Here is a 21,325-nt window from a genome sequence, read left to right as displayed (position 1 = left end):
AGGTCTTCATGTTTGGACCAGGCTTTGCATACTTATTGCTGCTACTTTGGGATATTAAAAGTTATGTTGTTACAAAATCTCCATCCTGCATGTCTGACTCAGAACAGTAGACAACAAAGTGCCAGTTCTTATTCGTCCCTGTCATTGGTACTCCAACATGGGTATGAGGTTCTTTGTTCTAGTACACATACTCTCTCTCTCCTTGGGTTCTGGTATGCTCAATAAATATTCTAGACCAGGCTCCATCCTCAGTGTCCATGACCTCTCTGTCTATTTCTCTATGCTAACCTGGGCTAGATAAATGATTCACTGTGACTCTTTTTTGGATTTCCTTGTCAGGATTCATTCTGGTACATTTTTTATATTTGTTCAGAGGAGTCTGGGGAAGAATTCATTACTGCACTGCTTTTTAATACTCTATCATGTTGTCTCTGCCAATATTAAGATTTACTAATGAATATTCCACTTCTCCCTTCTATTTACACTTGTGTTTTTCCAAGAATTATGTCTCAACTTTAAATAATGTAGAATTTCAGGTTGTGCTGGAGGAATGAATAGGAGGGAGTAAACAAAAGAATACTTTGGGCAAGAGAACATGTGGAATCCCTTAAATCACACAGAGTAAGCATCTATGTGCCTATACACTCATATACATATATACATTGTGGGTGTATATATTCAATCAGCAATAATTATTAATCCCTTATTCCTTGAGGGCACAACTGTTTCATTTCTGTTTTTATATTTCTATAATTTAGCACAGTATTTGGAATATAATAAGTGTTAAATCAAGGCTTATCAAATCCTTATTGGCTTTATATCAAACATTATACTGCACAATATCAAATATGATTTCTTTTTGTAATTTAAAAAACATTATTGAAGATAAAGTAAGAGGTCAATGTTCAGATTTTTTTTTCCTAAAGCAATGCTGATGTACTGTGTATCACAGTATTTAATAAGAGAGATCAGCATTGAGTTACTTTGAGTTTGAAGGAAAATCCTTCTTTTTCTTGCCTCAATAGTTAAGGTCCCAATCTTGTTTTGCACCTGTGTTGGCTGAGTGAGAGTCTAGCTCCTCTTCTGAAATATGATCTGCCTGAACTCATGGCAGCTGTGTCTGGCTGGGGCTGTGGGCTTTGGTTTCTTTATTGCTTCATTAGATTCCTGTAGGTTTAACACCTGGGCACTCCAACACCAAAATTAAAATGCAAATGAACAGAGAGAACCCTGAATTTGGGCAAAGGTAGCAAGAGTGGAGTCCAAGAATCTCTATGGAAGGAAAAAAAAATAGTGAACTTAAATACTGACCTTTTACATCTGCCTTGTCAGGGGAGAGGAGGAAAATATGATTCACAGATTGACCAAAAAAAAAAAGCCCTCAATAACAGTCTCATTCATCTTTCTGGAACTCAGCACAGAGATAGATTCTCATATTTACCTAATTTCCTCAGGATGCTCTCCCTTTGGATGTAGCCATGGACTCTAGTAAGAAAATAATAGATTCCTAAGAATTATTTAAGAAGAGACTTCTGGGTATTATAAAACATTCTCTTAGAAAAATCAGTAGTGATAGCCAGTGTACATTAAGCTCAGATTTGATGATACAAAGCAAATTTTTTTTTGTGATAAAAAACAATCCAGACTTATATGAAGGTAGGCCCCTAGGTAATAAAATTTCAGGGGTAAAGTGTAGAGCTTCCTCTCTCCTAAATACTTGTCCTACATGCTCATAAGACAAAGTACTAATCTTTGCATTTCAATATCAGAGAGCATACTTTAAGTTCCATTGTTCCAAGTTCTTTTTACCAATATACCCTTTTCATTTAAATAATGATCAAAAATGTTGAATAGGAGTGTACTAATAGCAAGGATGTAACATTCTCCAATTCCTCTATAGGCATAGCATCCATATGAGCATTTTCTTATTTTTCAATCCCAGCTCTCTGGAAATATTTTTTGGATTATCTTCCCATCTTCCTGCCTTTGCCCTGTTTCATCTCATATGGCATTGCCCACATGTTCATTTATTCCTGAAATCTACCTGTTCCTTTAATAGTCCTCAACACTCTAAATCTGATCTGTTCTCTACCCCCCAGTGTGGGCCAGGAAATTAACCTCAAAAGTTAGTATTCCCAATTAAAGTTAAGTAAGTGTTTCAGCAGAGGGATGATGTGATAGAAATCATTCCATCTCTTGAAGTCAGTAGAAATAGTTTACATCCCAGCTCATTTCCTACTAACTAGGACACCATAAGAAAATCACGTCACTTTCCTGAATTTCAACTTTCTCCTATATAAAACTGGCTTACAATTTGTATTGCTGACTTAATAGATGTGCATGGCAAGAATTTTACAAGCTTTAAAGTATTATAGAAGTGGAAATTATTATGAAAGTGAGTTGTTGTTATTGTTATTATTATTATTATTATTATTATTCTGCCTGAAAGAAACATTTTGAAGAGTCAACATTTTCAATAAGCAGAATCAGACACTAGTTTACACAATGACTACAGCAATGTAAACCAAAAAATAAAAGAACTTTGGAAGAATGTGGAAGTTGAGTGATATAATAACCAATTGAAACTTTTAAGCCTGATGATTTAATGTCTTAGAGGCAGTAACCAAAAGTGCAGAATAAGAAATACATTTTTAGAAGTCTCTAGGGTAGTGACTTTTTTTTGATGTTGTGTTTGATTGATTTGTTATAAGGAAGAGAGAAGTTGTGAGTGAATTAGTGATAAAAATAAGAAAAATAGAATATTAGTTAAACAAAACTTGGAAGAAAACAACAAAGTTGAGAATAAGATGCAAATATAGAATGTGAATTTGTAACTGGTTTGTTAAATGTAAATGCACTTTAAAAAGAACAAACTATAAATAAGTTCATAATTTCATGTTTAATAATTTTTGTTCTTTGTGTATTAGGATGCCTGTGATTGCTGATGACTATTCAGTTCATAATAAAAAAAGAAAGTATAAATAAAACCAGTATCTCCTCTCTTGAGATGCTTCTCTTAAGCTCATCAATCCACAAAACAAACAAACAAACAAACAAAAACCTAAAGGGCTTTTGTACTGTATTAAGATAAAAAATACTTACAGAAATAAGGATAATTAATTTTATTCTACTCTTATCAGATATCTAGAGTATTATGTGTAGTTCTAAGTTCCATGATTCAAGAAGGGCATTAAAAATCTTTATACTCAGCCATCTTTAGTCATATGAAAAAATGTTCTAAATCACTATTGATTAGAGAAATGCAAATTAAAATAATTCTGAGGTACCACCTCACACTTCTCAGATTGGCTAAAATGATAGGAAAAGATAATGATAAATGTTGGAAGAATGAGGGAAAACTGGGACACTAATGCATTGTTGGTAGAATTGTGAACTGATACAATCATTCTGGAGAGCAATCTGGAACTATGTCCAAAGGGCTATAAAACTGTGCGTATGCTTTGATCCAGCAGTGTCTCTACTGGGGCTGTATCCCAAGAAAATCATAAAGAAAGGAAAAGGACTCACATGTGCAAAAATGTTTATACCAGCGCTTTTTGTGGTAGCAAAAAATTAGAAAATGAGTAGATGCCTATCAATTGGGAAATGGCTGAATAAGTTGTGTTATATAAAGGTAATGGAATATTATTGTTCTATAAAAATGATGAACATCCTGATTTTAGAAAGACCTGGAAAGATTTATATTAACTGATGTTTGAAACAAGTGGAATCATTAATACATTGTACACAATAACAGCAAAAAATGTTGATCAACTCTGAAAGACTTGGTTCTTCTCACTGGATAAGTGATCCAAATCTATGCCAATAGATTTTGGAGAGAAAATGCAATTTGTATCCAGAAAAAGAACTATGGAGATTGAATGTAAATCACCATATGTTATGTTCATTTCTTTTTTCTGTTTTTTTTTTCTCTCCTATGGTTTTTTCCTTTTGCCCTTATTTTTCTCTCCTAACATGATTCATAAAGCAATGTGTATTAAAAATAAATAATTTCTTTAAAAAAGAAAAAAAAATCTGGATACTCTCTTAACCCCTTTAGACATGTTTTTTGTTTTTTGTTTTTTTTGCTTAAAACAAAGACTTTGTACTAAAGGTTTCCAAATCCATTGCTTATCTAATATTCATTTCTAGATTTCCCACAAATATATTATGATTAATCTCTTAATTAAAAAAAAGAACTTTGAGATTTTCTAGACTTTAGAGAAAAACAATCAAAATGGTGAAGAGCTTGTTTTTGGAACATATTCTGGGTCCTCAGATTATGGCTGTTAGACTTCCTAAGGGTTCCAAGATTAGCCCTTAAAGGTTGAGGGTGGTTTTCCTATAAGGAATAATAAAGAATAAAAAGAAAAGGCTAAAAAAAATTAAAGAATGGGCTAAATTGTTCTTTCCCTTCTTATCTAGGAGATAGCAAAGGTTAGAGCTGAGGCCATGAAAGAACAGAACTGGAAAGCTTTCTGCCAGACATATAAATTATTTCTATTCTTTCTGAAAAAGCACAAAAGTTCAAATAAAAAATGATTTTTGCATATATACTTATCATTTTATTTACATTATTAAAATTTGAATTTAATTGACAATATTTATTATTAATATATTTTTTATATTTTGCAGATATGGGTGTACATTCATACACACACACACACACACATAAATTCTGTACTAATACAACATTATGCTAAGAGTTTGAGATAGAAAGAGAGAAAAATAACAAGAACAACCTAAATCCCTGCAGAAATCATGGTCTAATATAGGAGAATATATGCAAATGCCTCTTTATGATATTTGCAAACAAGATATATTAAACAGGATAAACTGGACATAATTTTAGAGGAAGGTATTGAGATTTAGGAAGACTGTGAAAGGGTTCTCAAATTTAAGTGAGATGCTAAGGATGCTAAGAAGTGACAGTAAGAAAGGAAAGCATTGGAAGTATGGGTAACAAGTCACTGAAAATGCCTGAAATTGGGAAATGAAGTGTCTTGTAGATCTGACCATGAAGCTGGAGGTGGAATGAGGAATACTGTCATTGAGCAGACTTTAGTTCCATTGAGAATCAAACCCAGGCAGTCCAATAGAATGACTTTTGTATGATGATATAATATATATCATGTATTATATTATACACAATACATATATGCATGTGTGTATGTGTGTGTGTTGCTGTCTGCAGCATCAGCAAATCTGTGTTATGTGAGGAGCACCCTTTTTTTTTAATTACCCATCTGTCAGGCACAATGAGATAGGGGAAGGGAATAAGTACCTCCTAAACACTTAGGTACTATGATAAATACTTTAGAAATCTTTCAATTCTCCCCACAATCCTGTGAGTTAGGCGCAATTTTTTATAGTTGAAGAACCAGAGGCAAATGGGGACTAAAAGATGTTCCTAGAGGTACACAGTTGGTAGGTGTCTGAGACTAATTTAAACTCAGGTATTCCTGGCTCCAAGTCCAGAATTCTCTCCATCATACCATCTACCTGTCTCTACAGTTACAGAGAAAACTTCATGAGTTCTCTGAGAGGAGAGAAGAGACATGAAGTCCTGCATTTCTGGAATTGTGAATTATTTTGATCATATTATCTCTGAATTTGGCCAAGAGATTTGTGTGTTTTTTTTTAATGTAGTTCTAAAATATTTTGTCTTGTATTATAATTAATAATTAAAGATTAGTTCTTATGCCTTGTTATTTTAATAAAAAGAGGATTTTGTACGAGATATAACTGAATGTAATTGTGTGCTGATCACACTCCCAATTCTATGAAAAGCATAATCATTTCGATAATATGTCCCATAACCTAGGAATTCAGCATTAGGCAGCTACTCAAATAGAAAGCACAAAACCTGGTGGAAATGGATACATCCTTTTATACCAGCTTTCTAAACATATAAAATAATAGCAAATGGTATCGAGGTATAGGGCTTGCATGTGGGCAGATGGATGGACAGATATATTCAGACATAGCCAGAGCAAGAAAACCATAATCAAAATATGCAATATAATTCTTTTTCTTTAAATCCCTTTCATCTAGTTTAATAACCCACATCTTCTACATCAAATGCATTTATTCCATTATAATAAACTATATTTTATTTTACCATTCCTGAGCCAAATTCAACTTGAATTCTTTCACATTCTAAATAAATTGGTATTTGCCTGGAAATGCAATTGTTTGCAGGAGTCACTTTCATTTTTCCTGTTTATTAGCATCATAAGCAGATTGCATTTGGTAGTATCTTATTTCCCTGCTGTTATTTTTTTTAAGTACAATGAGATTTTAAAAGATAACATTTTACAATTTTGCCATGTGGGAACATAGAATTCACTGAATATTTGTCATTGCTGCTTTGGACAGTCTGCTTTGTTTTACATTCCAAAAGCAGCATAATTAGTGTCAAATGTACAGGCAAAAGAAATGAGATGTCTTTTCATTTATAAAGCAAACATTTTCATGTACAAGACCCTGTGCTTAAAAATATGAAAAAGAACATAAGGCCATTGGCTTCAAGGAGGATAAGACATATAATCAAATGGGTGCAATAAAACACTATATAATATATATCAAAGAGGTGGTATCAGAAGTTACTTAGAAGTTTAGAGGTAAAGACATCTGGGAGAATTAGGAAAGATTTCACAGATGTGGTAACATTTGAACTGAGCTTTGAAAAAAAAATGGTAGAATAAAGGTAGCTAAAGTATTCAGCTGGAAGGAAAAGACACTTCGAACAATTCATTTATGCTCTTTGAACCTCAGCTTTCTCACCTGTAAAGTGGAGATTAGAGTATCTTCCTTCCAGGGTAATTAGCTTCAAGTGAGGTAACATGTAACATTTCATGCAAATTTTAGATTACTTTTATTATTTTTCAGTGAAATCTTACTCTTTGTGATTCTATTTGGTGTTTTCTTGGCAAAGATATTAGCATGGTTTGCCATTTCTTTCTCAGATTCAATTTACAAATTAGCTAAGTATCACTCTAACATTAAAAGCTAACTCCCATAGGGCAGCTTGGTGGCCCTGAAGAAAGGGGAACCTGAATTCACTTCTGGCCTCAGACAATTAATACTTCCTAGTTCTGACACCCTGAGCAACTCACTTAATTTCAATTGCCTCAGTTACAAAAAAAAAAAAGCCAACTCAGTGTATTTTAAAACTTTATGTTCTCTTTTGTTTGCTTTTAATTTTGCTAATCTCTTTGATTTTTGGCATTTAAGATTTTTAAATTTGCTGAACTTCTGGATTTTTTAGTTGCATGTTTACTTTATTGATCTTTCCTTTCTTCTAAACATTTGTGTTTAGAGATATGAATCCTTCCTCAAAGATTATTTGGTTATATCCTGGAAATCTGGCATGTTTTCTCATTGTTGTCAATAGCTTTAATGAAATTATCTGTTGTTTTCTTGATTTATTTCTAATTCTGCCAATTTAAAAATATTGTTAGTTACTCTTTGTTATTAGTCTCCAATTAAGTTTTTTTTTTTAAGTACAATGAGATTTTAAAAGATAACATTTTACAATTTTGCCATGTGGGAACATAGAATTCACTGAATATTTGTCATTGCTGCTTTGGACAGTCTGCTTTGTTTTACATTCCAAAAGCAGCATAATTAGTGTCAAATGTACAGGCAAAAGAAATGAGATGTCTTTTCATTTATAAAGCAAACATTTTCATGTACAAGACCCTGTGCTTAAAAATATGAAAAAGAACATAAGGCCATTGGCTTCAAGGAGGATAAGACATATAATCAAATGGGTGCAATAAAACACTATATAATATATATCAAAGAGGTGGTATCAGAAGTTACTTAGAAGTTTAGAGGTAAAGACATCTGGGAGAATTAGGAAAGATTTCACAGATGTGGTAACATTTGAACTGAGCTTTGAAAAAAAAATGGTAGAATAAAGGTAGCTAAAGTATTCAGCTGGAAGGAAAAGACACTTCGAACAATTCATTTATGCTCTTTGAACCTCAGCTTTCTCACCTGTAAAGTGGAGATTAGAGTATCTTCCTTCCAGGGTAATTAGCTTCAAGTGAGGTAACATGTAACATTTCATGCAAATTTTAGATTACTTTTATTATTTTTCAGTGAAATCTTACTCTTTGTGATTCTATTTGGTGTTTTCTTGGCAAAGATATTAGCATGGTTTGCCATTTCTTTCTCAGATTCAATGTACAGATGAGGAAATTACATCAAATGGGGTTAAATGATTTGCTCAGGATCATACAAGCGGCTGAGGCCAGATTTGAACTCAGGAAGATTAGTCTTCCTGATTCCAGTCCCAGTGTCCTACTATGCTATCTAGCTGCTCCTTTAGACTGTTAGATGTATCTGTTATTATAATTTCAACTTCAGTGAAGATAGGTAAAGGACAGGTACAAAAGTAAATGGAATAACAAAAGCAAAGCTATAGTTAGAGGGAAAAAGAAAAAAATAGGCAAGTGGTCATCCCACTAATATACTGTCCTGGGCTAGTGATCTCCTTTGCCTCTATCTACTCTACTGTTCCTTAATCTGATCAAATTCATGATTTAATTAATTGATATCTTACCTGGGATTAACATACTTCTCACTTTTTGTCTCCTAATCTCTGTAATTCAGAGATTCAATAAGCATATAACCTTTTTTCATTACTACCTCTCATCACACTCTCATCTGTAGCCAGCTCAACCCCTTTCAAGTCTTTCTTCTCTTTTGCTTTCCTCTTGCACTGTGCACTATGTATAATACCTGCTTTATCAATAGCAAGTCCCTTCATTGGAGATCTCTTCCTCCCATAATTTTTTTATATTCTAATAATGAAGGTCTGGCTATATTGGAAGATGCTTTATTTCTGGTCACTTTCCAGTGTGGGTTGTTTCTTTTCTTATAATTTGAACAGCCCAGGAAGAATAATTAAATTTCTCTTTCATGTTAGTTTAGATTTCACTAAGGATACTTTTTGGAAATCACATTTTGTCATATATAAATTTTTTAAAAGTATTTTATATTTCATGTAAAAATAATTGCAAGCTCCTCCTCCTCTTCTTTTTCTTCTTCTTTCTACTTTTTCTACTTCTTCTTCTACTACTACTACTATTTCTTCTTCATTGTCTTCATCTTCTACTTCTTTTTCTTTCCTCCTCCTCCTCCTCCTCCTTCTTCTCTGGGGTATTTGTTTTGGTTCAGAGCTTCAGTGTATCACTTGGCTATTGGCCAAGTAGATTTACTTTAAAGTAATGTGGCTAATCAGGGAATAGAACAGAGAAATCTTTTCTTCTTCCCTAAGAATGATTTGTTTTGGAGGCCACATTTTCCCTCTGCAACTGGCTTGAACTGCTTTGAGAACTTACAGTTCAGTCTCCTATGACCCTCAGAAATATGGCTAATTTTCTAATTATCTTAGAACTAGACTTTCTTTAATTCCATAAAAGTCATAATCAAAGAACCATGGAAAATTCCTTAAGATATTTTTGCCTCATTATATCTATTTTTTAAAATTTCTATTACTACATCAACTATGATGGTACTGGAATAATTTGCTCTTCAAGACATTTAAGATTTGCAAAATACTTTCCATATATTATCAACTTTGATCATTGATTATTGATTGATTGGTCCACAGAATCCAATAAGGTTGCTGTTTTTATTACCACCATTTCATAGATGCTAAAATGGAGAATCAGAGATATTAGAGCATATGCCTAGAATAACTGGCATGTTTGGATCAGAATTCAAATTTAATCTTCATGATTTCAAATTCAGTGTTCTGTCCAAAACCCATACTGTCTTTAATTTGAAACATTATTTATTTGCCAAATTGAGTGTTGTCCACTATTAGGACTACATCATTCAGCAAATCATCAACCTCTTGTATAACTCTTACTATGTGCTAGGCATTGTACTACGTGTTAGAAATAGAAATATAACTGTGAAGGAAGAAGGTCTCTACCCTCAAAGAGCTTATTTTCTCTTTGACAGGGACAGATAGTCTGGAGGTGTCCATGGTGCTGAGAAATGGTGGCAAAACTTTAAAGATCCACTTGGAAAGAAATGAAGACCTGTCTGGTCTATGGTGCCCTTCTTAAATGAAAAATCAGACAGAGGGAAAAGACACGGGGGGTGGGGAGTAATCCCAGTGTCTAAATTCTAGGATGGGCATAAGATTTCAGGATGAAGAGATATCTGGGGCATAGTAGAGAAAGTTCAGGGTACTGAAACTTAAAAAGGAATGGATATCAATGCAGTGGAGAGAAAAAGGAAAAGAAAAAAAAATCACCTATCATGTGTTAGAAGTTGTACTAAGGACTAGATATAGATTTAATAAAAGTGAGATTGCCTATCCAAGGAGCTTACAATCTAACTAATGCAGAAACATAATGACAGGATGCCAAGGGGTAGCAGCATCTTGGTCCCTGGAGTTAAAACCAGGGAGAGAAGCAGATGCAGAGTAGAGTGGCACTCATAGTGGACTTGATGAGTGTTAGAAGGGTAGGTATATTTCAAACAAATAGAGAGAAATAGAAATGGCATTTTTGGCAGGAGGAAGATGATTATGAGTACAATCTTTGAGGCAGTAAAGATATTGTATAAAAAACTTTAGTTTTATCAGTTCCACTGTGTGTAAAAATTGCAATAGGGTAAGAAAGAATGTTTATCCTAAAAAGGGTGTGTAAAGGCATTCCAAAGCATCCAGGTGCTCAGTTGCATGTCTGTTATGATTATTATTGTAATCATTATTAATGACAGTAAAACTTCTCCTCTTCCATCACACTCTGCCAGGATTTGTCATTCCCCATATCCAGAAGCCTTGAGATGATGACTCATGGGATTAGTGCCAATAGTTTAGTTGTTAGATGATGACTTTCCCCTTACATTTGTCTAGAATATCTCAGCTGGGCTGAGATACAAGGCACTTCTGTGACAATAACAACAATATATAAGAATGATGAGAATGAAGAATTGGTTTTGAGTTTCTATAACACCTGTTTTCCAAGGTGTCTTTCCTTATTTCAAGAATAAAAGTACATCATATTTTATCACTTATTCTTGGAGTAAAGGAAGAGGTAGCTTTCATTTTCTTTTCTACTTGGCAATCAGGGAAATGGGACTAGGACATTTCAAGGTCAAAATTGCATTTGAACCTTAGGCTAGAGTTATGTATTTGGGTAATTTGGTTTAATAGCTTTTAAAACAATGTACATATTACAGTTAGAAAATGCATTTTCTTTTCTCAAAAATTTTCCTTACTGCCTCCCTATTGCTTCTAGAATAAATTATGAATTCTTCTTTTTGCAATTTAAAGTCATTCATAATGACAGGGAAAGATAATGTGGAATGTTGGAGGGGATGTGGGAAAACAGGGACACTGATACATTGTTGGTGGAATTGTGAACACATCCAGCCATTCTGGAGAGCAATTTGGAACTATGTTCAAAAAGTTATCAAACTGTGCATACCCTTTGATCCAGCAGTGTCTCTACTGGGCTTATAAACCAAAGAGATACTAAAGAAGGGAAAGGGACCTGTATGTGCCAAAATGTTTGTGGCAGCCCTGTTTGTAGTGGCTAGAAGCTGGAAAATGAATGGATGTCCATCAATTGGAGAAAGGCTGGGTAAATTGTGGTATATGAACATTATGGAATATTATTGTTCTGTAAGGAATGACCAGCAGGATGAATACAGAGAGGACTGGCGAGACTTACATGAACTGATGCTGAGTGAAATGAGCAGAACCAGGAGATCATTATATACCTCAACAATGATACTGTTTGATGATGTATTCTGATGGAAGTGGATCTCTTCGATAAAGAGAGCCTTAATTGATCAAAGATGGACAGAAGCAGCTACACCCAGAGAAAGAACACTGGGAAATAAATATAAACTGCTTGCATTTTTGTTTTTCTTCCCGGATTATTTATACCTTCTAAATTCAATTCTCCCCGTGCAACAAGAAAACTGTTCGGTTCTGCACACATATATTGTATCTAGGATATACTGTAACCTATTTAACATGTAAAGGACTGCTTGCCATCTGGGGGAGGGGGTGGAGGGAGGGAGGGGAAAAATCGGAACAGAAGTGAGTGCAAGGAATAATGCTGTAAAAAATTATCCTGGCATGGGTTCTGTCAATAAAAAGTTATTAAAAAAATAAAGTCATTCATAATTGTATTCCACTGTTTTTTGTTCTTTCATTACATGCAGTTATTTAAAATTGTTTACCAATTAATAAACATTTATTGTTTCTCCTATCTACCACTTTACCTCCCCCTTTCTCTTCTCCCTGGAAACAAAACTCTTATAATATAAATTCATATGAAACAAATCTCTCATTGGCCATGTCCAAAAAAAAAAAAAAACCAAACCAAAACAACAACAAAAACCACTCCTCATTTTGTATCTTCACTACAACATCTCTCTGCCAGGAGGTGTTGGTATTCTTCACCATTGGTCATCCAGAATTGTAGGTGGTAATTTCATTGATCAGAAATCTTAAGTCTTTCAAAGTTCATATTTTTATTGTTTAATTGTTACAATTAAATATGTAATATTTACAGCAATATGACAGCAATAGAATTATGATTTATTGTGGAAATTGTTCTTATGGCTCCGCTTACTTCATTGTATTTAACTTCATATATGTCTTTCCAGGTTTCTCAAATTGTCCTTTTCAAGAGTATTTCATTACATTTATATACAATAATTTGTTCAATTGTTACCCAGTTAATAGACACCTATTTTGTTGTAGCTTTTTTGTCACTATATAAAAAATGAAACTGCTATAAATATTTTTGTATATATAGAATCTTTGCCTCTTTCTTTTGCCTCTTTGGGTTCCATGGGTCATAAGGTTTTTATAATATAACTTTTAGGACACTTTCAAATTTTTTCTAAAAGGGCAGGACCAATTCTTAATTCCACCATTTGGTCATTAACCATTATATTCTTTCACAGCTCTTCTAACATTTGTAATTTTGATATTGGGGGGTCAAAATTTAGGGTAGTTTGCTACTATAATAGATGTGAAGTATAAACTTGAAGTTAGTTTAATTTGTGTTTTTTCATTATTATTTATTTGAGAAACTTTATTATATGACTACTGATAGCTTGAATTTTTCCCAGTGAAAACTTTCCATTCAGATCCTTTGACCACTTATTAAGTAGAGAATTGATCTTATTTATATAAAATCTGAATCTGTTTCACACACATATACATATCCTTCAATATGTACATATTTGCTTACATACATGCATACATATATCAAAATTAAGACATTTATGAGAAAAACTTTCTCTTAGTTTCTTTTTCTTTTGTAATCCTATTAATTAGCATTTCCAGTGTTTTATCAAATATGGAGATGATATGGAACAATCTAATCTTATTGAAAAGACTTCTAGTTTTCATTATATATAGTATTAACTTCTAGTTTCATATAGGAACTATGTACCATATTAAAGAAAGTTCCAGTCATTCCTAGGTTTTTTGTTAACTTTAACAGAAATGGGTGCTGTATTTTTTTAAAAAGTCTGCAATTATTAAATCTAGAATTTTTTTTTTGTTCTTATCAATACATTTATATTTATTGTTTTATTAATATTGTTTCAATCCTGCATTCCTGGCATAAATACAGCTTTTATATAACATATAATCTTTGTGATATATAGTCCTGTAGACTTTCTGCCAAAATGTTAATTGTATTATTTTACATGAAAGGATATTAAGGATATTAGTCTGTGGTTTACTTTCTCCTGCACAAAATGATTTTGGTATCAAGATCATATTTACATCATAGAAGGAATTGAGTAGGATTTCTTCTCTTCCTATTTTTGCAAACAATTTATGTAGCTCTAGGATTTTTGTTATTTTATTATTTCATAGAATTTGTAAATTCATCTAGATTCCAGTTTTTTGTTTGTTTGTTTGTTTTTTTTGTTTTTTACTTTGGGCTTTCTTTTATACTTTGTTTAATTTCTTTTTATAAGATTGGATTACTTCAATGATCCATTTCTTGTTCTGTAAATTTGGAAATTATATTTTTATAAATGTTCCAATGTTTAATTTTTCAGTCTTAGTATCATTTGACAAGTAATTTCCTTTATTTCTTCTTCATTTGTTGTGTGTTCCCCTTTCTGATTTTTGTTGCTGATTCTTTGGATTTTCTCTTTCATTAAAACAAATTAGCTAAGTATCACTCTAACATTAAAAGCTAACTCCCATAGGGCAGCTTGGTGGCCCTGAAGAAAGGGGAACCTGAATTCACATCTGGCCTCAGACAATTAATACTTCCTAGTTGTGCCACCCTGAGTAACTCACTTAATTTCAATTGCCTCAGTTACAAAAAAAAAAAAAAAAAAGCCAACTCAGTGTATTTTAAAACTTTATGTTCTCTTTTGTTTGCTTTTAATTTTGCTAATCTCTTTGATTTTTGGCATTTAAGATTTTTAAATTTGCTGAACTTCTGGATTTTTTAGTTGCATGTTTACTTTATTGATCTTTCCTTTCTTCATTCATTTCTAAACATTTGTGTTTAGAGATATGAATCCTTCCTCAAAGATTATTTGGTTATATTCTGGAAATCTGGCATGTTTTCTCATTGTTGTCAATAGCTTTAATGAAATTATCTGTTGTTTTCTTGATTTATTTCTAATTCTGCCAATTTAAAAATATTGTTAGTTACTCTTTGTTATTAGTCTCCAATTAAGTTTTAATCTCTTGTCAATGGCTCATTACTAAACATATTTTGAAATTTTATTTTGGTCAGCAAAAGATGTGTTTCACATTTCTGCTTTTCTGCATTTGTTTAAAGGGTTTATGTCCTACTATATAGTAATTTTTTGTAAAGATGTCAGAAATAGCTGAGGAACACAGACACAAACCACCACAAACATACATACCCACACATTTTTTCTATCCCCATTCATTAATTGCTGACTATATATCATATCTAACTTTTCTGAAATTCTATTCAAGTCCTTATTTTACTTTTTGCTTATTTTTATGGCTAGATTTGTCTGGATTTGAAAGGAATATATTTAAGTCCTCCTCTATTACAGTTTTACTGTCTATTTCTCATTATATGTTACTTTTTCCTTCAAGCATTTCAATGATATGGCATTTTGTGCCTATATGTTAATAACTAATATCATTTCATTATCTACAATACCTTTAAAACTCTCAAAATATAATTTCTTTCTTATCCTCATTAACTTTCTGCCATCCAAAAAAAAAAAAAAACTTTCTGCCATCCACTTTTTTTCCAAATTAATTTCACATTATTCATGCCATCTAACTTCAGGTAAAACACATACTTGCTTTATCCTGTATATGACAATTAATTTGTTGTTTCTGTCTTTGTACAAGTTCTCCCCCTCCCCACCCCCCCATCTCTACCTCTTTGAATCCCTAAATTACTTCAAGTGTCAGTTCATGAATCACTTTCTGAGACATTTTCTGACCATCTAAGTGAGTGCAAAAATGCCATCCCTAAATTTTTTTTAACTTTGTGTATGTTTTGTGTTTATTTATTTGTATGTATGTTATTTCACTCCAGTATAATGAAAATTGCCTGAAGTGGGGTAATATTTTTTCTTCTTCTGGCTAAGTGTTTCCAGCAATCTGAAATACATTCTACATGAATTAACTGCTTCCCTTTATATAATATTATTTCTAACTTTTAATTAATTCCTTCTAGTTCTAATAAATTAATAAATTATATAATAATCAACAATAATAGTATTAATAATACCATTAATATTAATGCTATGATATAATATAACATAGATAATAATATTAAATATATTAGTAATGATGGTAATTAATATATAGTATTCCTCTTAGTTTTTAATTAGTGACCATAATACTTTCTCACAGATTGCACTGTCTAATGACAAACATTTTTCTAGATAAAAAAGAATTAGTAGAAATTGGTTTTGGGATCAACTTTAAAAATGTCATTTTATGAATAATCAAGAAGAGTGAGCATACACATGCTGGAATCCTTAAATTTGTGAATGATATCAAGCACTATGCTCTTCTTCAGAATAAAATGTGTATGAATTCTAGGAAGAACTCAGTGTCTAATGAGAAGACAAAAATGTGTTCAGTGTGACCTAGTATAGGCAAATGAAAGATATAGTGAAAAGTACATTAAATTTGGCATCAAGAAGACCTAAGTTAGAATCCTGCATGAGACACTTGTAAAATCCTGGGCAAGTCTCAATCTCTTTAATTCCTGGTTTTTTTATGTGTAAAATGAGGATAGTAATGCCTTCTATTTCCCATGGTTAGTGGAATGATCAAATGAGATAATGGATATAAAGTGATCTCCATATCTTAAAATGTTATATACTATACGTGGGATTTTCTTGCCAAAGATACTGTGGGAGGTTGCCATTTCCTTCTCCAGTGGATTAAAGCCAACAGAGGTCATATAGTTAATAAATGTTTGAGGATAGATTTGAGCTCAGGTTATCCTGGCTCCTCTGTCAGCTCTATCCACAGGGTCAGCTGGCTGCCTCTCCAAAAGTCCCCATGTAACAATGGAATAAAAAACTACATTACCTTCTTTTTCTCTTCCAAATATTTATTTTTCTCCTTATGTGTTCACCCTAAGAGACTGTAATTGGAACTGTATGGTACAAAGAAAACTAGATTTGGAATTAGAGAGAATGGAATTAAACCCAGGTTTTCCCACTTATTTCCAGAATGACTTTGGTGATGTCTGTTAGCTTTTCTGATTTTCAGTAGTTCATTTTAAAATTGGGGAAGAGAGAGGTCACACTATCTTACCCTGAAGTTTTCTTTCAACTCTGAATCTATGATTTTATTATTTATGATATATTGTTTAATTTTTCTTCTTGTGTACTCAATTTCCTGCACAGTGTATGGCACATGGGAGGCATTTAATAAATATTTATTGAATTAGATTGAATTAAACTACCTGGATTCTCTGGATATTCATAGCATCAAAACACAGTAAACTTGACATCCCCTTGTTTCCAAATACATAATTTTATGGTATCATGTAGGGAGAACTTCTTAAAGGATATTATTTTGTCCATTTTTCCCTTTGTTGAGTATCATGCACTCCCGGTCTTTGTACTTGGCCACCTGACTTTAACTATGATAAAACCCAACTGAAAATGTAAACTTCTTTTTCAAATGATATTTTGCTATCTGTAATATGAGCTTTATCCTTGGGAGAGAGCTTCCAATCTTCTGCTCTTAAAAGGACTGTTTTTTCAAACTATAGAACATAGTTAGTCTCTCCTGTTTTTGTTTCCATGTAACCATCTTTTGATAATCCAGTTGTTTCTTAGTAAAATCTCCATCAGAAATTTAACAATTAAAAGTAAAAATGGAATCATTCCATACATTTGCTAATTGAATGAAATGATTCCAGCTGATTAATGAAATCCATGATAATACAGACATACTTTTTTGACATTTCCATTTTCTATTCTCTACAAAATCCAATATAGGCAGTGTTGATAAATGTTTAATAATCAGCACTCTGGGCAGGGTGTGTGTGTGTGTCTGTGTGTGTGTGTGTGTGTGTGTGTGTGTGTGTGTGTGTGTGTAGAATGTATTCATAACACACTTTGAATTTAATATGAATTAACATTTTCTCCATCACCTTCTTGAGTCAAAATAATCAATTAAAAAATAAATCATGCCCTGATTTCTACAGATCTATTTGCCCATTTCCAAGGTACAAATGTTTATGCTGAAAAATTTACAATTAGCTTTAGTGAAAGCTGGCCCTAGCATATTCCTAAATATAGGGCAATAATGCAAGCCTGAGTTTCTCAAGAAGTTTACCTGTTGATTGATTATATCAATTGGAGAATTATCCATGGTTGTAAATTATCCATTATCTAATTTCTTTTTTTCTAAAGAAGTCAAGATTCATCCCAGACATGTTGCTGATATGTTTTGAAAAGCTCATTAGATACCTTTTTCATCTCTTTAGGATATATGTTATGTTGCATCCATCAATAATCTCATTATGGGTTTATTCCTAATGCATGGGGGGTGAGAGGGAGAAGATCAGTTAAATAGATTAAGACTGACTAGCCATGAAACAGCATGTTCTTCAACATGTTCCCCCTACTTTTCTTCTTGGCCCTTTTCTCTTCACAAACTGGCACCCAGTATTCTCATAATGCCTTCTGGCTACTCAAGAAGCACTGCGATGTCCTATACAGATCTTCCTATCTAGATCCAGAACCCCAACTTCTAAAGAACTTTTCTTCTTCCCCTTAAAATTAATCTATCTCCTGGCTCTTCACAACTCATTCAGTAAAGCTCCCTGTCTCATTGTGTAATTTATAACTCCTTGGATTACAAAAGAATCCCTATGTTCAGCTCCCTTCTTGCCACAGATGGAGAGAGACTAAATGCACCTGCATGGCTAATGGGAGAGAAATTTTCCTGACAAAAATATGGAGCTTAAATGATGAACTCTACTGGGATTTTCCACCACAAAGAGGGAGAGGAAATCTGGGCTGGCAAAAGAGACAATTCTAATGGAAACAATGAGCATTTCCTGAAGCAAGCCAAGCAATGGAAGCTTATCTGGTACCCCAATCAAGAGGAGAGATTGCTGAGATAACAACAGAAAGAGTTCTCAAGCAAATTGTTTGCACTTAAGTTTTCTCCAGCTTAGTAGGACTGCATGCTGTCTGAGCTTGGCCCTCTTAGAATGTGTGTCTTGTAGAACTCATTTCCTCAACTCCTCTCAGCATAAGAGGAGGGACACTGTACTCATTTTAAAATTTGTACCTTACTACCCTCGTGGTCTCACAATTAAATAATTTTTGTCAGTATTCTTTCTAGTGTATTGATTGTATTATCATAGTTTGAAGGGTTGATCAAGATTGAATTTCTTACTTTCCCAGAAAACATTTGCATTTTAAACAAGAGTTTTAATGACTGATGCTGAAAGTTTTAGATACTGTAGCAGCCAGATAGGGTTAGAAGCCTTTTGGTTAAAGCTTCTTTTAATCATCTAAAACAGAAAACACAAGGGGATACATACTCTTTATATTGTGATGGAAAAAGTTCCAGATTTAGGAAACCTAGATTCAAATCCTAACTTTACAATTGACCAGTTTTATGACCTTTTCTGGGTTTCAGGATTTTCATCTGTAAAATGAGAGTGCTGTATTAAATGACTAAATCTTTGATCCCATGATATTTTTCTATTAAAATGTTTATTGTTGTTTAGTCATTTCAGTCATGTTTGATTCTTCATCACTCGAATTGGGAATTTCTTGGCAAAGATACTGGAGTGGTTTGTCATTTCCTTTTCCAGCCCATTTTACAGATCAGAAATTGAATTAAAGAGAGTTAAGTGACCTGCCCAGTGTCACACAACTAGTAAATGTCAGAGGCTGAATTAGGGCCATAAAAAACTGATTCTTCCTGATTCTAGGCCTGGCATTTTAGTCATTACCACACCTAGTTTCCCTTACAAAAAGCTGTCTTTATACCTTCTTAGATAAAAGATTCCTCCTGATCTATCTTTGCCCTTTGATGAACAAATGCCATTGCTTTGGTCTGTACTCTCCAATGGGAGGATTATCCTAGTGGGATGAAATCATAGCATGGTCCTGTTGGAATCCTTACAAGCTGTTAAGTCATTAGAGTTGATAGAGACAATTATTATCTAATTTAGCATGGTTCAGTATGATTGATCTGATCTTACAAGGAGATATTATGGGCCAGAAGAAACAAGGTACTAAGTGGAACTGAGAAACAATGCTTGTGTTCACATCTTTGGAGAGCTCATATAAACAAGAAGCTCTTAGGGCTAGAGAGCACTCTGGGAGGAAACACATAATCCCATTCTCAGATCCCACTGTGTGGGTCAGAAACCATTTAATAAAAAAAAAAAAATGGCTGGAGAGATCTCTAGAAGCAAAGCAAAGTTTATTATACATTTTCTGAGAATCAGGCATCCCACCCATCGAGCAGACAATGGAAGGGAGGAAGCAAAGTCCCCCTCCCACCACTGACCCTCATCCTTATTGGCTGAGGATCTTACATTCTAAATGGGGGAACTACCCAAGAAATTGAACTTGACCAATAAGTACATAGTTGCCCATATTTGGTTGAAATAGGGAGGATAACAAGAAGGGGACTTAAGCATGCCCTTAGGGGGATAACAGGGAGGAGACTTTTAAGTATGCCTTTGACTTAATGCTTAAAGTCCTTCAGGCCTATTCAGACTTTGAAATAGATGAAGCTTTACTCGATTTTCACAACTGTCTTGAAAGATCTCACCTTATCTCCTTCACCACAATTCCACTCTCTGGGAGAAGGAGCATAAATAGAGCTTAAGTGAGCCAGTCAAGGGAGTTCAGCTGAAAAGATTGAGAGGGGAGCATCAAGTGAGTTCAGCCAGAAGCCCTCTCTTGAGGCAGGAGAGATTCATTCCATTTTCCACCTTTGTGCTAGCTAGAGGCTGAAGAAAGCAGAGGCAGAAGCAAAGGACAAAGCTGCAAGAGCTCTTGGAACCAAGCAGAAAGATAGGCCTCTAAGAAAAACTAACCGGGCTATTTTGGAGGAAGCAATAAAAGATCTGAACTTTTATCACCTGGCTGCGTTTGGATGATTATTATGCTTAACTGAAACTAAGGCTGCCTTCAGAAAACCTCCCCCAAGAAACCTGCTCCCAGAGAACCATCTTATATTATATTTTAAAGAAGAAGAACACCACATGGTCCTAAAGGAATAAGTAGGAAATACGGTGGTAACCCAAACTGTTGTTAAAAAAATTATGTAGCCAAGTTACTTCATTTCTTTGAGGTTAATTTTTCTCATCTAAAAAATGAGAGAGAATAGAATTGAATATGTTTTACACCCTTTTAGGCTTTCAATCCTCTGCCTGGCAAATCTCCAAACTATATTTTCTGATAATTTCACTGACATGATAGATTGCTTTTTTGGAATGGTTATGCACAATGGGGACAAAGATGAGCTGTAATATTAGAAAACTGATCATTGAGAATAGGAAGAAATGTCTCTATTAAATGGGGAGAAATCATCCTGATTGTAGTATTTATGGGCCCAAATTGTTATGGGGATATTTATAGGTTCAATGCAAATATAAAACATATGGCATTCTATTCTCGAAATTCTCTTTCAATTAAGTTATGTGTAGAGTTCCACAATGTTCCTCCTTTCATCTCAAAATTCTCCAGTACATTAGATAAGAAACATCACTTCAGTTTGCACAGAAATGTGGTAAACAAGCATCTTGTTCTGGCAGATGTAGGGCTGTTATTATGAACAGCCTTCTTTCCTGTTGATTGAAATCAT

Source organism: Antechinus flavipes, chromosome 3 (genome assembly GCF_016432865.1).
Source record: "Antechinus flavipes isolate AdamAnt ecotype Samford, QLD, Australia chromosome 3, AdamAnt_v2, whole genome shotgun sequence".
In the NCBI taxonomy this organism is placed as follows: domain Eukaryota; kingdom Metazoa; phylum Chordata; class Mammalia; order Dasyuromorphia; family Dasyuridae; genus Antechinus; species Antechinus flavipes.
The sequence above is the reverse complement of the archived record's forward strand: the minus strand, read 5'-3'. Positions refer to the sequence as shown.